The following is a 17,300-nucleotide window of genomic DNA, read 5'->3' as shown; positions in this document are numbered from 1 at the left end:
GAAGGGCTTCCGACAAGAATATGGCGTCGACTTCGACGAGATTTTTTCACCAGTGGTGAAAATGACAACCCTTCGTTTTCTACTCGGCGTAGTGGCAGCCGACAACTTGGAGCTGATTCAGCTAGATGTCAAAACAGCCTTCCTCCATGGTGATCTCGAGGAGGAAATTTATATGGAGCAGCCAAAAGGCTTCGTGGCAACCGGCCAAGAACATCTAGTCTGCCGACTCAGGAAGAGTCTATACGGCCTCAAACAGGCACCGCGACAATGGTACAAGAAGTTCGACGACTTCATCCAATCGATCGGCTTCTCAAAAAGCGATGAGGACCATTGTCTCTTTACCAACACAGCTCAAGATGGATCACCCATCTTCCTCATCATTTACGTGGACGACATGCTAATTTCTGGACGCCACGCGGGCGAACTTGCCGATCTCATTCGACAACTGCGGTTGAAGTTTGCCATGAAGGACCTCGGTCCGGCATGACACATACTCGGCATGAAAATTAGTCGGCATCGCGATAAACGACATCTTTTTCTGTCTCAGACCGACTATATCGGACGTGTCTTGGAACGCTTCAACATGCAATCAGCCAAGTCTTCTTCAACCCCGCTCCCAATGAATCTTCGGCTCTCTCAGCGAGACTGCCCGACATCCGGCCCGGAGGGGGAAGATATGAAGTCGGTACCGTATGCACCGGCGGTCGGCTCCCTTATGTACCTGATGGTCGCGACACGGCCTGATATTTCTCACGCCGTAGGAGTCGTTAGCAGATTTATGCACAATCCTGGCCGATCGCATTGGAACGCAGTCAAGCATGTGTTCAGATATCTGACTGGCACAAAAGACCACGGCATTCTTTTCGGTCCGAACCGAACCTCAGGCGTAGTCGGTTACACCGACTCGGACTTCGCCGGCTGTATAGACAGTCGGAAATCAACAACCGGATACTGCTTCAAATTCGGCAATGGAGCAATCTCGTGGAAGTCGAAACTTCAGGAGTGCACAGCGACCTCAACGACCGAAGCAGAATATGTAGCTGCGTCCGACGCAGCAAAAGAAGCTTTGTGGCTCGGTCGGCTGGCGCACACGTTTCGACAAGTCGACCATGACTCGGCTCCAGTTGTCTACAGCGACAGTCAAGGTGCTGTTGCCTTGTCGAAAAATCCGGTTCACCACAACGCCTCCAAACATATCGACGTTCGATATCACTTCGTTCGGGACTGCGTCATTTCAGGGAAAATCGGTCTAGAGAAAATATCCACAACCGACAATGTCGCAGATGGAATGACCAAGTGTCTTTCGGCAGACCGTTTTCGGTCTCTTCGGCATCAGATGGGCGTAACGACAAACCAGTCCGGTTAGAGACGGACACAGAGCAGGATGGTTCCCGACAACCGACATCAGTTCCTTAATGATCGGCTTCAACTGTTCCGACCCGACCAGTTCGGTCTTCTGCCTTCGGACCCTGCCGACTCGAACAAAGCTGATATGTCCGAGAACCTAAGTCTATACCTGTAATCTTAGATAACCCATGTATACGCCCATTACGGGGGAGTGTCGAATACATGTGTATAATGGACGTATTCACACTATCCCGTTTTGGCCATTTATGTAATTAGCATAAAGGGTAGTTGCCCTAAGTCGGTCACTATATATAGTGACCTTGTAACCTTTTTGTAAGGTTGGGTGTTGTATTATTGCTTTGTTGAATAAGAAAGTCTTTTGTGTCCCTCTCTCTCTCTCTCTCTCTCTCTGTGCACGACCTACAATCTGTCATACGCAGGTATTCAAACACCAATCGAATGCTTCTTGATCTTCCGCATAGACGACCTCGTCCCCAACACTAGGGGCATCGGCGCCGAAAACGACCAAAGCACTAAGACGATTCTTAGGACAGATCCGGTGGCACAGCCGGATGCTCCGTCACTTGGCTGACTTGGCTACACCATTACACACCGCGGTACATCGGACACCGTTCCAATGGACGGATACGGAGGATAAGGCATACAATGCCCTGAAGGTACTTTTGTCGCAAGCACCCGTCGTACAGCCTCCGAATTGGAGCAAGGAATTTCATGTGTTCGTTGACACTTCCGACATCGCTATCGGCAGCGCCTTAATGCAACTTACGGAGCCCAAATGGTACCGGCCGGTATATTACGCCAGCCGGAAGCTGTCCCAAGCGGAGAAGAACTATTCGACTACGGAACGGGAGGCCCTGGGCATGATCTACAGTGTCACAAAGTTTCGTCATTACCTATTGGGAAGGAAGTTCTCCTTTCATGTGGATCACTCGGCGCTCCTGTACTTAGTGTCCAAGGCGTCCCTGACCGGTAAGTTGGCCCGTTGGACCTTGCTGTTGCAGGAGTTCGAATTCGAGATCTTCCACCGGCCCGGAATCCAGCATGTCGTAGCAGACTACCTGAGCCGGTTAGAGTCCGGAGAATCAGGCGACGGAGTATCGGATGAATTCCCGGACGCAGAGTTATTCCGTATTACCCCGGAAACGGCAGCGGACGACACGGTGGCATCAGAAGATAGGTGGCTGACAAACATGCACCAGTTCCTAAGCACGGGCCTGCCACCGGAGGAAATGAACCGGAACGAGAGGAAACGACTGGCGGTGCAGAGCCGCAATTTCTGTCTGTTACGGGACACTCTCTACCACAAGGGAGCAGATGGAATATGGAGACGGGCAGTCCGTAGTGATGAGAAACAAGTAATCTTACGGGAAGCACACTGTGGGGTTGCCGGAGGACACTATGCCGGGGAAGCGACGGCAAGGAAAGTATGGCAGAGCGGCTTATGGTGGCCCACGACGTTAAAAGACACCGTCAAGTATGCTAAGGAATGTGACCTATGCCAACGAATGGGCCAGCCTACGGAGCAAGCATGGATGCCACACCAACCGGTACTTCCACTAGAGCCATTCCAGAAGTGGGGGTTGGATTTTGTCGGACCGTTCAAGCCACCGGCAATGAGAACGGGTAATCGTTATGTCATCGTGGCAACAGATTATTGCACTAAATGGGTGGAGGCTAAGGCCTTGAAAGACAACACCGCGTCATCCACAGCAAAATTCCTGTACGAAAACATTTGGTGCCGATATGGATGTCCGATTGAATTAATCAGCGACCAAGGAGGGCACTTCCTCGGCCAGGTAGTTGAAAGCTTAACAACGTTCTATGCCGTGGTCCATAAACGGAGCACACCGTACTACCCACAAGCAAACGGGTTAGCAGAGTCAACCAACAAAACGCTCCAGAACATTCTCCGCAAAATCGTCAATGAAAACCGGACGGATTGGGATACAAAGCTCCATAGCGCGCTATGGGCGTACCGAACGGCATACAAAACAAGTATCCGGACAACACCGTTCCGGTTAGCGTTCGGCTTAGAGGCGGTCATGCCGGTGGAATTTCAGGTACCAAGCTTACGGATCCAACTACGAGAACGGCTGAATGAAAAGGAGTCGGAGGAAATGCGGCTAGCAGCACTATGCGAACTGGAGGAGCAACGGCTGGCCAGCATCCTACACATGGAACTGGAGCAACGACGACGGAAAGCGTTCGTTGACCGTCACCGGAAAGGTAATGAGAAGATGTTCGAAATCGGAAAGCCGGTGCTAGTATTCCAAACGAGGATGGGCAAGATGCCGGGTAAACTCCGGTTTAGATGGACAGGCCCGTATTGGCTGACACGGGAATACAACGGGTCCTATCAGTTAGGGACACTTGTCGGTGAAGTGCTAGGCAAGTGGGTCAACGGATTTAGACTAAAGCCCTATAAAGGATCGATGCCAAGTAACCCGTTTATGCAGCCCACCGGCACTATACCGGGAACCTGTCCGGGAACGGTACGGATGGAAGAAAAAGACGACGGGGAACCCGTAGCAGAGGCGAAGGAAGACACGGCAACCCGTAAGGAAAACGGTAAGGGTTCGAAGGGACCTACGGATGTGTAAGATCACATACCGTCATTAAAATAAAATAAAATAAAATAAAAAAATCATTAAAAATCGAGGTATGAACGGACGTGAAAGCAAGGAGCGAAAAGGTACGTAGTGGGCATTTAAGAGCCGCCACATTACTTAATACTAAATTGGTACACGACGTGCGCATGCTCGAAAAAGGCGCCAAGACGCACAGAGAAAAAGCAGAACGCATGGAGACCTTTACATTTCGCGAGCCAAGGAGCACAGAAGCACCAAGGCAGTGGAAGCTTAGCAAACGCGAACCTGCACTCAGAGAACCCCCACGTTCGGAACTCTCTCTCGCTCGCTCTCACTCTCATCACCACTCTACCTCGCCATCTTTCCTCGACCTCGAAGCAGACATGGACCCACAAACGCTGTCGGAAGCGGCCAGGAAATGGCTCAAGCAACACAGACTGGATGGGTTCTTGACCATCATGGAGGCACCACCGCACAAAGAAGCCGACCGGGTCATCAAGGAGCTCGACACAGAAGTCATCACCGAGGAAGCGATCCGTGCGCTAACAGGCCTTCCGGAGGGAGGTATTTTTCAGATCGATAACCCAACCTCGGAGCAACTCATCCGATATTTCGGTGAGTACTCTCTAGCCGGCAAAGGCTATCGAACGCAGTGTGGCGAAGATCCGCTATTCAGGGAGATAGCTCGAGTGCTCCATGAGTACGGCCACGTGTACCCCCGACCCCCTGTCATGCCAAAAAATCGGGCAGGGATGATCATAGCCACCTATGAAGGGATCAAGGTGGATTGGCCGGTGTTGATTGCAGACGGTTTGTGCGCGGCAATCGACACGGTACGAGGAAAGGACGGCAAGGAGGGCCGGAAGCTGTGGCATGCCGTAGCTCAGTGGATAACATTGCTCGCGCCGCCGATCGAGACCGTCCAGCCAAAGAAGCGGCCAAGATTATCGGAAGGAAGCACCTCGAAACCCGCATCCAAACGACAGCAGCTGCTAGCGTCGAAGGCGACGAAAGGGAAGAAACGGCTCCCAGAACCGGAGGAGGTGTCACCAGTCCGACCCGTTAAGATAACCATACGGCGACCGGGACAGAAGGAACCGGAACCCTTGACGGCACAGATACATGCCGTTACCCAGGAAGAGGAAACGGAGGAGCCAGTAGAGCACCTCCAACGACGGTCAAGAAGTAGGACCGCCGGGACAGCGGGGGAGCGTTCGGACCCGCAAAAGGAAGAAACGCCCCCAACTCAACCGCAACAACCGCAACCGGAAGAACAATTGGAAACTCTGGAACAAAGTATTTTGGACAATTTGGGTGAACAATGAAGGGGCCGAGAAGGGTTCGACGTACAAGGTACTGTCCCACGGGCGTGCCATGTGTTACCGGCCGGCAAGGAGTCCAAAATACGGAGTGAAGGAATTAATTAAGTATGGTTGTAAATAAGCATAGTGTGGACGGACGGACTGGAAACGGTATGCCGTTCCAGATCTGGACGGATCCCGAATAGGTGCGATAGGCACCGTTTTGTACTACGGGCCGGAAACCTATTTAAAGGCCCGGACCCCATTGTAATCGCAGCAGATAATTAATAGAGCGTATGGTGTTTATACTTCTGTGTTGATTTCCGTTCTGTAATTACTGTTATATCTTACGCGTGTAATTAACAAAAGCGCTCTAATCGTGTAACCTACTTAAGTCGGTGTAATCGTTGAGTCATAATCCTATGCCGTAATCACCCTTTGGTGAAGTGTCTCTGTGACACCTTGTGTTAGGCCTTGTCCGGTCAGAGAACAACAGCTCGCATTCGAAGAGAGAAGAAGAATCGACATAATGAATACTCAAATGGGGAGCGCTCTCCCTACCGAGAAGTTGGATCAAAACAACTTCGCATCTTGGGAGTACAAGATGCACCAATACCTTGTCAGACAAGGCTATTGGAGCTACATCAAAGGAGCGCATGAAGACCGACCCGCCGAAGCGGCTCCCGGATACGTGACATGGGAGCAAGCCGCAAGCCGCGTGATGTATTGCTTGGCGACGTGTGTTCATGATCACATGCTCGGCTACATTCGCAAAGCCAAGACGCCGAAGGAAGCGTGGGAAAATCTACGAAAGATTTTCGCCGCCAACACGACCGCGAGGAAGCTTCAACTCTGCCAAGAGTTGAACAACATTCAAGAAAGGGACATGTCCATCACGATACACCTTGAAGATCAAGGAGCTTTGCGACTCACTCGGCTCAATAAGCATACGTATAGATGATGATGAGATGGTGCAAATATGCCTCGGTGGCCTCGCACCACGGTTCGGCGCGATGCGAACCGCCGTTCTAGCACGGGAGAAATCTCCCTCCTTCTTCGAGCTCCAATCAATGCTATTGGTCGAAGAAAACCACGTGCGTACAAGGAGCAATGAGTTGGAAGGCCACATGCTCTACACGCACTCTAATGGAGGAAGCAAACGCGGACGAGCGAGAGGCCGAATCGGCCTAGGACAAGGCGGACGAGGTCCGACCTACGACAACAACTCCCAATTTCAGCCGCAAAACGGAGGCCAACGAGGAACCTTCGCAAGAAGGGGGAGCTTCCACTACGGCCCGAGCCGTCAAAACGCAACCGAATGCGGATATTGCGGAAAGCTCGGCCATCACGAAGAAGAGTGCCGAAAGAAGATGCGTGAATCGGCTTCCACAAGCCGACAACTCACGAATTACGCGCACAATTCCGACTACGAAGAGTATAGCGGAATGTACGGGCATAACTCCAACTACGAAGATCGTGGCGGAATGTATGCACACAACTCCGACCGTGGTGGAATGTACGGGCACAACTCCGACTACGAAAATCGTGGCGGAAAGAATGCGCACAACCCCGACCGTGGCGGAATGTTCATGATGAAACATAGAGCAAACTCTATGTCGGCCGCTACCTCAACTAGTGCCTCCGGTCCGGAAGACGTATGGTTCGTCGATTCCGGTGCCTCGAACCATATGACATCGCATCAAGAATGGTTCCGAGAACTTCGAGAGCCGGACCGACCCGGCTATGTCGAAACCGGAAACGACACTACGCACCCGATTCGGCACATTGGCAATGTTCCGTTTGGAAAAGAAGGTAAGCAAAATTACATTAAAAATGTCTTGCATGTACCGACCATTACGAAAAATTTGGTCTCCATCGGCCAAATTGTAGAGCAAGGGATGCAAGTTCAATTTAATCAAGGTGGTTGCTTCATCGAAAAAGAGGGCCGACTCATCACACGCGAACGAAGAGAGGGCCGGATGTTCATTCTCGATTCACGCGAGATGAAATCCGCCATGTTCGCAAAAAACACGAAAGCCAACTCCGAAATAGAGCTATGGCATAAGCGAATCGGCCACATCAATCTCAACAAACTCAAAGCAATGAAATCGAAAGGAGTCGTCATCGGACTCCCGACATTCAAAGAGAAGGAGATTGAAGATGTATGCGAAGCGTGCCAATTCGGCAAGCAACACCGACACCCATTTCCGAAGGAGTGGAATGTGAGCAAAGGCGTACTCAACGTAATTCATTCCGATGTATGGGGTCCGGCTCAAACGGCGACATTCGGCGGATGCCGATATTACGTGCTCTTCATCGACGACTTTTCTAGGCACACTTGGATCTACCCGATGCGGCAAAAGAGCGAAGTGTTCGGACACTTCCAAAATTTCAAGAATGAAGTCGAGAAAGCCACGGGCCGACATGTATGATGCCTTCGATCGGATGGCGGCAAGGAGTACTTCTCGAACGATTTCACGACGTATCTCCGAAAGGAAGGAATTCGGCGAGAATTCACTTGCCGACACACTCCGCAACAAAACGGAGTAGCCGAGCGCAAAAATCGGCACATCCTCGAAATAGCGCGGGCCATGATGAACGAGAAGCATATGCCCAAGTCATATTGGGCCGAAGCGGCAAATACGGCCATCTACCTAATTAACCGGTGCACAACATCTAGCGTGCACGAGGTCACTCCGCACGAAAGATTCTTCGGAAAGAAGCCAAACCTATCACATGTTCGGATATTCGGCTCCATTGCGTACGTGCACATCCCCGATGAGAAGCGTCAAAAGCTCGACCCGAAGTTGGAGAAATGTATCCCCGTAGGATACTCACTGGAGCAAAAGGGGTACAAGTGCTACAACCCCTCAACTCGAAAATCTTGGGTAAGTCGAGACGTCGTCTTTGACGAGTCCGCATCCTGGTATGCACCAAAGACAACTTCGACTCCGACCCCGCTCGACCCGGAATCCACCGAACAAGAGGTAGAGGATGAAGATCACCTTACGCGCATGTTCGAAGAAAGTCCGATCACGACCCGACTGAGCGGACCACAAGAGCCTTTGAGCGATCAAAGCACATCACGGACTAGCCCGAAGATGGACAAAGGCAAGGCAAAAATGGCGGAATATGAAGACGATCGCTTCGACGACGATGAATCGACTCACTCACTCGATAGTGAGTTTGGCGGTTTCGAGGTACCAATCGGAGCTAAGAAAGCCCTCATCTCTGCAAATGAAAAACTCCGCCGATCCACCCGTGAAAAGAAGCCCGTAAGCCGATTCGGCTACAACGATTATATGGCGTACCATTATGCCTTTATGATGAAGGTAGCGACAGTATGGGAGCCGGAAACCTTTTCGGAAGCCGCAAAGGACCCGCGATGGATCGAAGCAATGAACGAGGAGATGCAGGCACTACGGAAGAACGAGACGTGGGATCTCGTTCCCACCTCACCACACAAAAAGGCGATCGGATGCAGATGGATCTACAAGGTGAAGTATAATGCCGATGGCTCCGTAAACCGCTACAAAGCTCGACTCGTAGCGAAAGGATACGCTCAAACGCATGGCGTCGACTACGAAGAGACCTTTGCCCCGGTGGCAAAGATGACAACGGTGTGGACCGTAATTGCGCTTGCCGCGGCGAAAGGGTGGCACCTCCATCAAATGGACGTCAAGAACGCCTTTCTACAAGGTGAATTAGAAGAGGAGGTGTACATGATACAACCACCCGGCTTCAACTCGAGCACCCATCCGAAAGTTGTATGCCGACTCAAGAAGCCACTCTACGGCCTCAAGCAAGCACCGCATGCTTGGCATTCGAAGATAACGCAATATCTTCATCAAATTGGCTTCCGTATGTCAAAATCAGACAACTCCCTCTACATACGAAGCAATTCCGCAAGTCCGATCGTCATCATTTTATATGTGGATGACCTAGTCATTGGAGGTGAGCATCTCGTCAAAATCAATAAGGTCAAATCCCTCCTTTCCGACAAGTTCGAGATGACGGACATGAAGGAGCTCCACTACTTCCTCGGCATCAAGGTAATTCGGACTCCAGCCGGAATCATGATCTCTCAACGGCACTACATCCTCAACTTGTTATACAAGTCCGGGATGGCTGAGTGCAAATCCGTGGCAACCCCGCTCGATCGTAATCTCAAACTGGATGCGAACTCCGGCACCAAAGCGTGTGAGCCGACTCAGTATCGGCAACTCATCGGGAGTCTCATCTACCTCACGATCACTCGACCCGATCTCAGTTATCCGGTCGGTCTCCTTAGACAATTCATGCAAACACCGCGTGACACTCACTTGGATTGCGCTAAGCGAGTTCTACGGTACGTGAGTGGCACAATGGATTGCGGCATCCTCTACAGGACCGCGATGCCAATACGACTCGAGGGGTACACAGATGCCGAGTGGGCCGGCTACAAAGCGGATAGAAGATCAACCTCCGGATTTGTTTTCTCCCTTGGCAGCGGAGCAATATCCTGGAGTAGCAAGAAGCAGCCCACCGTCGCTCTTTCGAGTACGGAGGCGGAATACAAGGGCGCAGCCGTAGCTGCGTGTGAAGCTGTATGGCTCAAGAGGATTTTGAAGGATTTGGGCGTACCCATCAAGGATCCGACTTCCCTTTACTGCGACAACATGAGTAGTATCTATCTGGCTCGGAACTCGGTGTTCCATGCGAGGACAAAGCACATCGAAGTGCACTATCACTTCATCCGAGAGCGCGTTCTGGCTGGCGATGTCGACCTACAACACATAAGCACCAATCTACAAACGGCCGACATCTTCACTAAAGCCTTAGGAGCCGACAAGCTATGGCAATTCATGACCGATCTCGGATTGACGATCCCTGATCTGCCAAGCTTGAGGGGGAGTACTGAAGACACTACACAATAACGCGTAGATTCTACAACCACACACTGTAGCCGCAAAGAGTTGATCTACCGCGCAAAGCCACGAAGAAAGATGCAAGCCGAAGCACAGACTTCGTAACTACGCACAACGCAAGCTGGAGCACAGATTTCACAACTCTGCATAAAGCGAGTCGACGCGAGTCGACGCGGACTCCCGAACGTGAATTGAAGCGGATTTTGGATACCGTCTGAAACCGACCTGACTTGAGCTTGAGAGGGCGTGTTGAGAATCAAGCTCAACTTGGTCTAGCGTGTGAACTCACCTTGAGAGTGAAGACACACCTCAACGGTCAAGAGTCACCATTATGTCACCACTTTGTATTCTACCATTTAGTATGAGTCATAGAATCATATTCTATGACACATAACTTATGAGCTTTCACATTCCCCATGCTCCATGAGCCTTGTAGTTAATGAAGAGAGAGGGTCACAACATAAAGCACCCTCCTCCCACCTTGTATAATGTTGAGTCTTTCTCCTTTGTCAATATACTTTTAACCTTGCGTATACTCTGTGTCTCTCTATCTCTATCTCTTACACACACACATAACTCACATCTCTTTCACTTCACAAGAATCCATCTCTAGATTCTTTACACGGAGTCTTACCAACCGAAACCGAAGCAAATGGCATCAACATCCGGCTCATCGGAGATGAGTCTAAGGAGGTTCGACGGTTCGAACTTCAACTTCTGGAAGGAACGAATGCAGGATTATCTCATAGTCAAGGGTCAGATAGACCCGATTGAGAATGAAAATCCTCCAGAAGCATACAAGGCAAATGAGTGGCTAAAGCTGGACAGAATTGTCCATGCCACGATTCGGATGCACTTGTCGGAGTCAGTGTACTTCATAGTGCAATCATGCACGACAGCTTTTGAACTTTGGAAAACATTGTCAGAAACGTTGTCGTGACGATTTTCGGCTACGGTGTGAAAGCGAGTGAGGCGAATAAACCAAGGATGTGCAACATTGCACATACACTTAGCAAATAAGCCTCCTAAGGCCTAGTGGCACTTGAGTTCATACAGAGGGGTGCAAGCAAGGTTTGAACCTTGCACCTCTAAGATACAAGATAATTGCCTTACCACTAGGACAACTATCATATAGTGTAGATTTTATGTATTTCCTTTTCATATACAAATTATAGACGAAACAACCATAGAAAACCATGTGCACAAAACCATGGTTTTAAACCCATGGTTTGTGCATGACATAAGCAAAACCGTGTGCACAAAACCATGGTTTTAGCCCATGGTTTTGTGCATGTCACAAGCATGGAAAGACCTATAAAAGCCTCTAGTTGAGCTTGTGTAAGGGGGCTCAATATGTGATATCACCAACACCATTATCATCAATATAATTATATTTGTCTTTATCTTCTTCATATTTTTCTACTTCTCAAGTGTACAATCTTTCTTCTTCTCAAGTGAACAAATTTCATCTAATCTTACATTGATCGTCATCTCTTCGATAATTCTGCGAACATCCTCCCCAGTCCAAGACCCCGGTGGTCGCTCGAGTAGCACACGCACGCGCGAATCTTCGCGACATCATTTGGTGAACCCGACGTGAAGAGCAGTAGGGGAGGACGAAGATGGATGGCGAATATCTCATGGAGGCAATGTCAAAAAGGATGATGGAGTTTCTGAGAGAAGGGAAAAGACGAAATGAAGCCCAACAAGCCGTCGATAGGGTAGTCGAGCAAGTGAGCTATTTCGACGACGCTGAAGTCCAAAGTTTTCTAAAAGTCTACAATGCGAAGATGGATTCAAGAGGTGTGCACGAAGCTATGAGGCTGGAGTACTTTTGTCGGGTGGTGTCTCAATCGATCTTCAAAGATGTAAAAGAGCTTCTAGAAGCTCATGATTCGTGGGAGACTTTCGAGAAGGCTCTATTGGAGGAATATGGCTATGAGAGACTGAAGGGACGAGATCGACGCAACTTCGACCAATGGGTGACATCAGCGAAGACCCACCAAGGCGCGACACAAGCATTCGTAGACTTCGAGCATCATTTTTCTCAACTCTCGGAGCGGGAACAAAGAATAGTGGGCGTCGATAAGGTCCTTATGTTCATGAAGTCAATCGATCGAATGGAAAGGATGTCTATCGGCCTCAAACTTGAAGAAGATGATGGTGCAAATGGCCTCATCGAGGATTGGAGCAAAGTGGAAAGTGTATGCCGACTACACGATAAGGGGCGAGCAAGAATATCAACGACAACAAGACGGCCCATGAGGGACGATCGAAGAGGGGCGAGATGTAGCAACGCGCCACCAACAAAAGAAATAAAGCTTAAAAGGGAGACAAAACCGAGGCGAATGAAAAGCGGAAGACCGGAAGGGCGATGAGGAAGACAAGGTAAATGTGCATGAACGAAGGAATTCCTTCACACTGGTTCCGAAGACTTCGGCAGTCGAGACCATGTGTCGACATAAGACCGAAGATAAAGGAGGTGGCGGAGAGGAGACAATATGGCTCGAGGTGAGCATACATGGAGGGAAGGATATGGCCGACGAGGAGGCCAAGGATGAAGCCGCGATTAAGTTCGATGGAGAGGCGTCATGCGGGAAGGAAGGAAGAGGCGAGAACCGGTCGAACCGGAAGACAATCCGGCCAGGATTCCGGCCCGAACGAAGGAAGATCCACATGGGAGCCGATCGACCGGGGCCGACCCGGCCGAAACCTGATTCGGCCGAAATTGATCGGACAATCCCAATCCAAAAGGGGGCCGACCCGGCCAAAATCAATCGGTCGAGCCCAACTCGGCGAAATGCGAATGCAAACGAAGGCCAACCGAGCCAAGAAGCAATCGGCGGAGACCGATCTGGACAAGGGCAAACATGGCATAATCAGAGATCGACACGAACGATCCACAACACCCAGTTGAAGACGGTGAGCGTGAGGAGTGGCCAGGAGTCCAATCGAAGGACACACACGGTGGACGAAGGAAGAGCAGTCGGATCGACGACATCGTTCAGTAGATCTACTACAACCGATCGGGGAAGAAGGTGTGAGCGCCGGATATGGTGGATCGGGTGGCTACGGTGGTTCGGTTGGAAAGATTGCGCATACTCGAAGTGGAAGACGAAGTCAGACGAGGTTGACGAGCGTGCAGAGGAACTCGGTTGATCATCGTTGCCAAAGATCTCACCTCTTCACCTTTCTCGGCACATACCGGAGGATGTGCGGGTTTGGTAGGGGTGGATGTCGTGACGATTGTCGGCTACGGTGTGAAAGCGAGTGAGACGAATAAACCAAGGATGTGCAACATTGAACATACACTTAGCAAATAAGCCTCCTAAGGCCTAGTGGCACTTGAGTTCATACAGAGGGGTGCAAGCAAGGTTTGAACCTTGTACCTCTAAGATACAAGATAATTGCCTTACCACTAGGACAACTATCATATAGTGTAGATTTTATGTATTTCCTTTTCATATACAAATTATAGATGAAACAACCATAGAAAACCATGTGCACAAAACCATGGTTTTAAACCCATGGTTTGTGCATGACATAAGCAAAACCGTGTGCACAAAACCATGGTTTTAGTCCATGGTTTTGTGCATGTCACAAGCATGGAAAGACCTATAAAAGCCTCTAGTTGAGCTTGTGTAAGGGGGCTCAATATGTGGTATCACCAACACCATTATCATCAATATAATTATATTTGTCTTTATCTTCTTCATATTTTTCTACTTCTCAAGTGTACAATCTTTCTTCTTCTCAAGTGAACAAATTTCATCTAATCTTACATTGATCGTCATCTCTTCGATAATACTGCGAACATCCTCCCCAGTCCAAGACCCCGGTGGTCGCTCGAGTAGCACACGCACACGGGAATCTTCGCGACAACGTATGAAAAGAAGGTTGCGGCAACGAAGATGTATCTGATCCGGTGCCTCTACAACTTGCGGATGAAAGAATCTGATTCGGTTCAGGCACACCTCAAGGAGTACGAAAGCATAAGCTTCCAAATCTCGTCTCAGGGGACGGCAATCGAGGATGAACTCAAAGCAATGATACTCATGAGTAGTCTCCCCTCTTCATGGGAAACTTCCATTACAACCGTGTGCAATGCTTCAATAGTTGTCGTTAAGTACTCCAAAGTCATGAGCGCAATCCTAACTGAAGCAGCTCGGAGAAAGTCTTTCGCCAAAGACTCAGCAGATGAAGCTTATGTAGTACAAGGTTCGACCGACTGACCGATCGAACAACCGGGGAAGAAGTTCTTCCCGACCGCCGAATAATTAGCGAAGCCGGAGCAAGTCCCAGGATGACCGAATCTGCAACTACTGCAAGAAACCGAGACACATCAAAGCCGACTGCCAGGCGCTCAAAGCAAAAACCGACAAAGCTCAGAGAGCGGATCAGAAGAGTAGGCGGCATGAGGAGGTCAACTACATCGGCTCTTCAACCGAAATTTTGACGACCAACCCGAACATATTGTCCATAGAGAACCCAGTCGAATCAGAAGTTCTGCTTACGACTGAGGAATCGAGCACATGGCTCCTAGACTCGGGCGCATCGTATCATGTGACACCTCGCCGATCTCAGTTTCGGCAATACTCGGACCAGCACTCCGACTCAGTTCGAGTCGGAAACTCGCAGCATTGTGCTATAATCAGAATCGGCACCGTAGAGCTCAACCTTCCGAGTGGCTCTACACTCGTACTACACAACGTTTGACACATTCCTGAGCTCTCAAGTCCCTTGATCTCAGTCGGACAGCTTGACGAAGACGGCATCCGTGTCAGATTCTCATCAGGAGGGTGGACACTCCACAAAGGGAACCTCCTGTTACCGTACGAGACGTACATGTGATTGATAAGTGAGGGTGAATGATGTAATGTATGTGTAATCTTATACGATTATGAGTGTGAATGTAAGTGTGAGTATGGTGGATACAAAGAGGTGTGAGTGAGTGACTAGGTGTGAATGCCCAAGGGGCTTGCACCCTTGTGGATCTACCCCTTTGTACCTATTTAACCCCTTATAGGGAATGAATGGAAACTTGAATGTGTGGAAAGCTTCAAATATCTTGGCCTTGAAGTTCCTTCAAATCATAGATGGAATGAATGTGCTACACGCCGCTTAGAGGCGGGTAAGCGAGCATACTATGCATTTGAGAACACATGCAATCTTGGAGATATTAAGTGTTGGGTCCTCAAGAAATATCTTTTCGACACTTTGGTGACACCGGTTCTTCTCTATGGGGTGGAAGTATGGGGCGGTAGCATCCCTAAATCTATGTGGAAAGAGTTTGAAAATGTCCAAAAGCATTTTCTTACCAAGTTTCTACAAGTTAAGAAACAAACGCCCTACACCCTCCTCCTCCTTGAGACGGGATCGCTTCCCATTGAGATCATGGCCATGGAAAGGGTTGTTGAATACATGCTTAAGGGTCAAAAGAGTCCCTCACATCGACTTCCTAGAATTGCGTGGGAAGCAAGAAAAAAGATCCAAAAGACGCATAAAAGCAAAATTTTGTGTTAAGGTTGGATGCAAGATATAGAAAAATGGTTTGGTAGATGGGATGCGAGACACTTGCTTCATGATGCATCATTAGATTCCTCTGTAAATGAGGCATTTTTGCAACGCCAATGTATCATGACATGGGACAAATGTGGAGGCTCACGCTTCACACATTATACTACACATGTTGCACCTAACTACAAAACCATATTCTTTGCAGAACGGGGAAATCGTACACATCCATACATGTTAGAGCCCAAACCGTTATCTGCCATTCGAACCATTGCTTCCATGCGACTTAGCTCACATGCATTGCGATGTGAAACAGGGTGTTGGGGCACAAGTGATGAGAGTGGTCGGCTATGCACACTTTGCCCTAAACAAGTTCGCGAGTCTGAGTATCACACTTTGATACAATGCTCTACCTTTGATCATATTCAACCATGCTTTCCACATCTCTTCGATCAAGCCCAATCTTTGCATGAATTCCTCTCACAACCACAATGTGCACTCTCGATTGCAACATTCATTGGTAAAGCTCTTGAACATCGAGAGTCACTACTCACTTTCACACGTATCACGTGAAATGTAATATTTTTGGTCTCATAGGTCATATTTGACCTCTGAAGACGATAATATAATCTATTTATCTATCTATCCATCTCTTCCCTCTCCTTAACGTTGAACCCCCTTGGGAGGGGGGTGGAGCCATTCTAGGCACCCCCCCCACCCCGCAATGCTTCTCGATGCACATGATCTCTCTCATACTCTTCATCATTTTTACCATTACACTATGTCTATCTTCATTATCAGTCTCCCATCATTGCTAGCCCTATTCCTAACTTTATCATTATCAATAATCTATTAACCCTAACCCTAGAACATACAACACCTTTTGGCGACCACAACGGCGAACCCCCTTTGAAGAAGAAGTTCAAGAAGAAGTCCAAGAAGAATACGCGGCGGCGCGAGATGCAAGAAATGGTGAAAATGTGCAAGTAACGACAACGATGTAGATATACGAGTGCGCAAAATGATGATGTTGTGCGGGTGTGTGGTTAGTGACAAATGATGGTGATCACAATGTGCTAGACAAAGTCACAGAATGAGACGCAACGATTCGGATGTGCGAGTGTACAACAGCTAGCAATGTGCGTGTGCAGGAAATGGACAGCCGGAAAGACATGGTCGTCCGTGCCGAACAACAATGGAGATGACCGGGAACGACGGCCGGGATGAACGAAGGCAGTCAAACAAGGTCAACAGCAACAAATATGCGAAATTTTTTCACCAGTGGTGAAAATGACGACCCTTCGTTTCATGCTCAACGTCGTGGCCACTGACAACTTGGAGCTGATTTAGGTAGATGTAAAAACAACATTCCTCCACAGTGACCTACAGGCGGAAATCTATATGGAGTAGCCGAAAGGCTTTGTGGCATCCGACCAGGAACATGTAGTCTGCCGACTCAGGAAGAGTCTCTACGGCCTGAAACAGGCACCCCGGTAGTGGTACAAGAAGTTCGACGACTTCATCTGACAGGAACTACACGCTCCAATGAACACCGCTCGGCCACAACCGAGCTTAGAATCAAACACAGAAAACGAGGAATGAAAAACACGACACAAAGGAGA

This window comes from Azolla caroliniana, unplaced genomic scaffold, assembly GCF_043228905.1.
Source record: "Azolla caroliniana isolate FFs.n. ecotype wild unplaced genomic scaffold, voAzoCaro1.0.p SCAF_8, whole genome shotgun sequence".
Taxonomy (NCBI): Eukaryota; Viridiplantae; Streptophyta; class Polypodiopsida; order Salviniales; family Salviniaceae; genus Azolla; species Azolla caroliniana.
Note: the sequence above shows the minus strand (reverse complement) of the source record.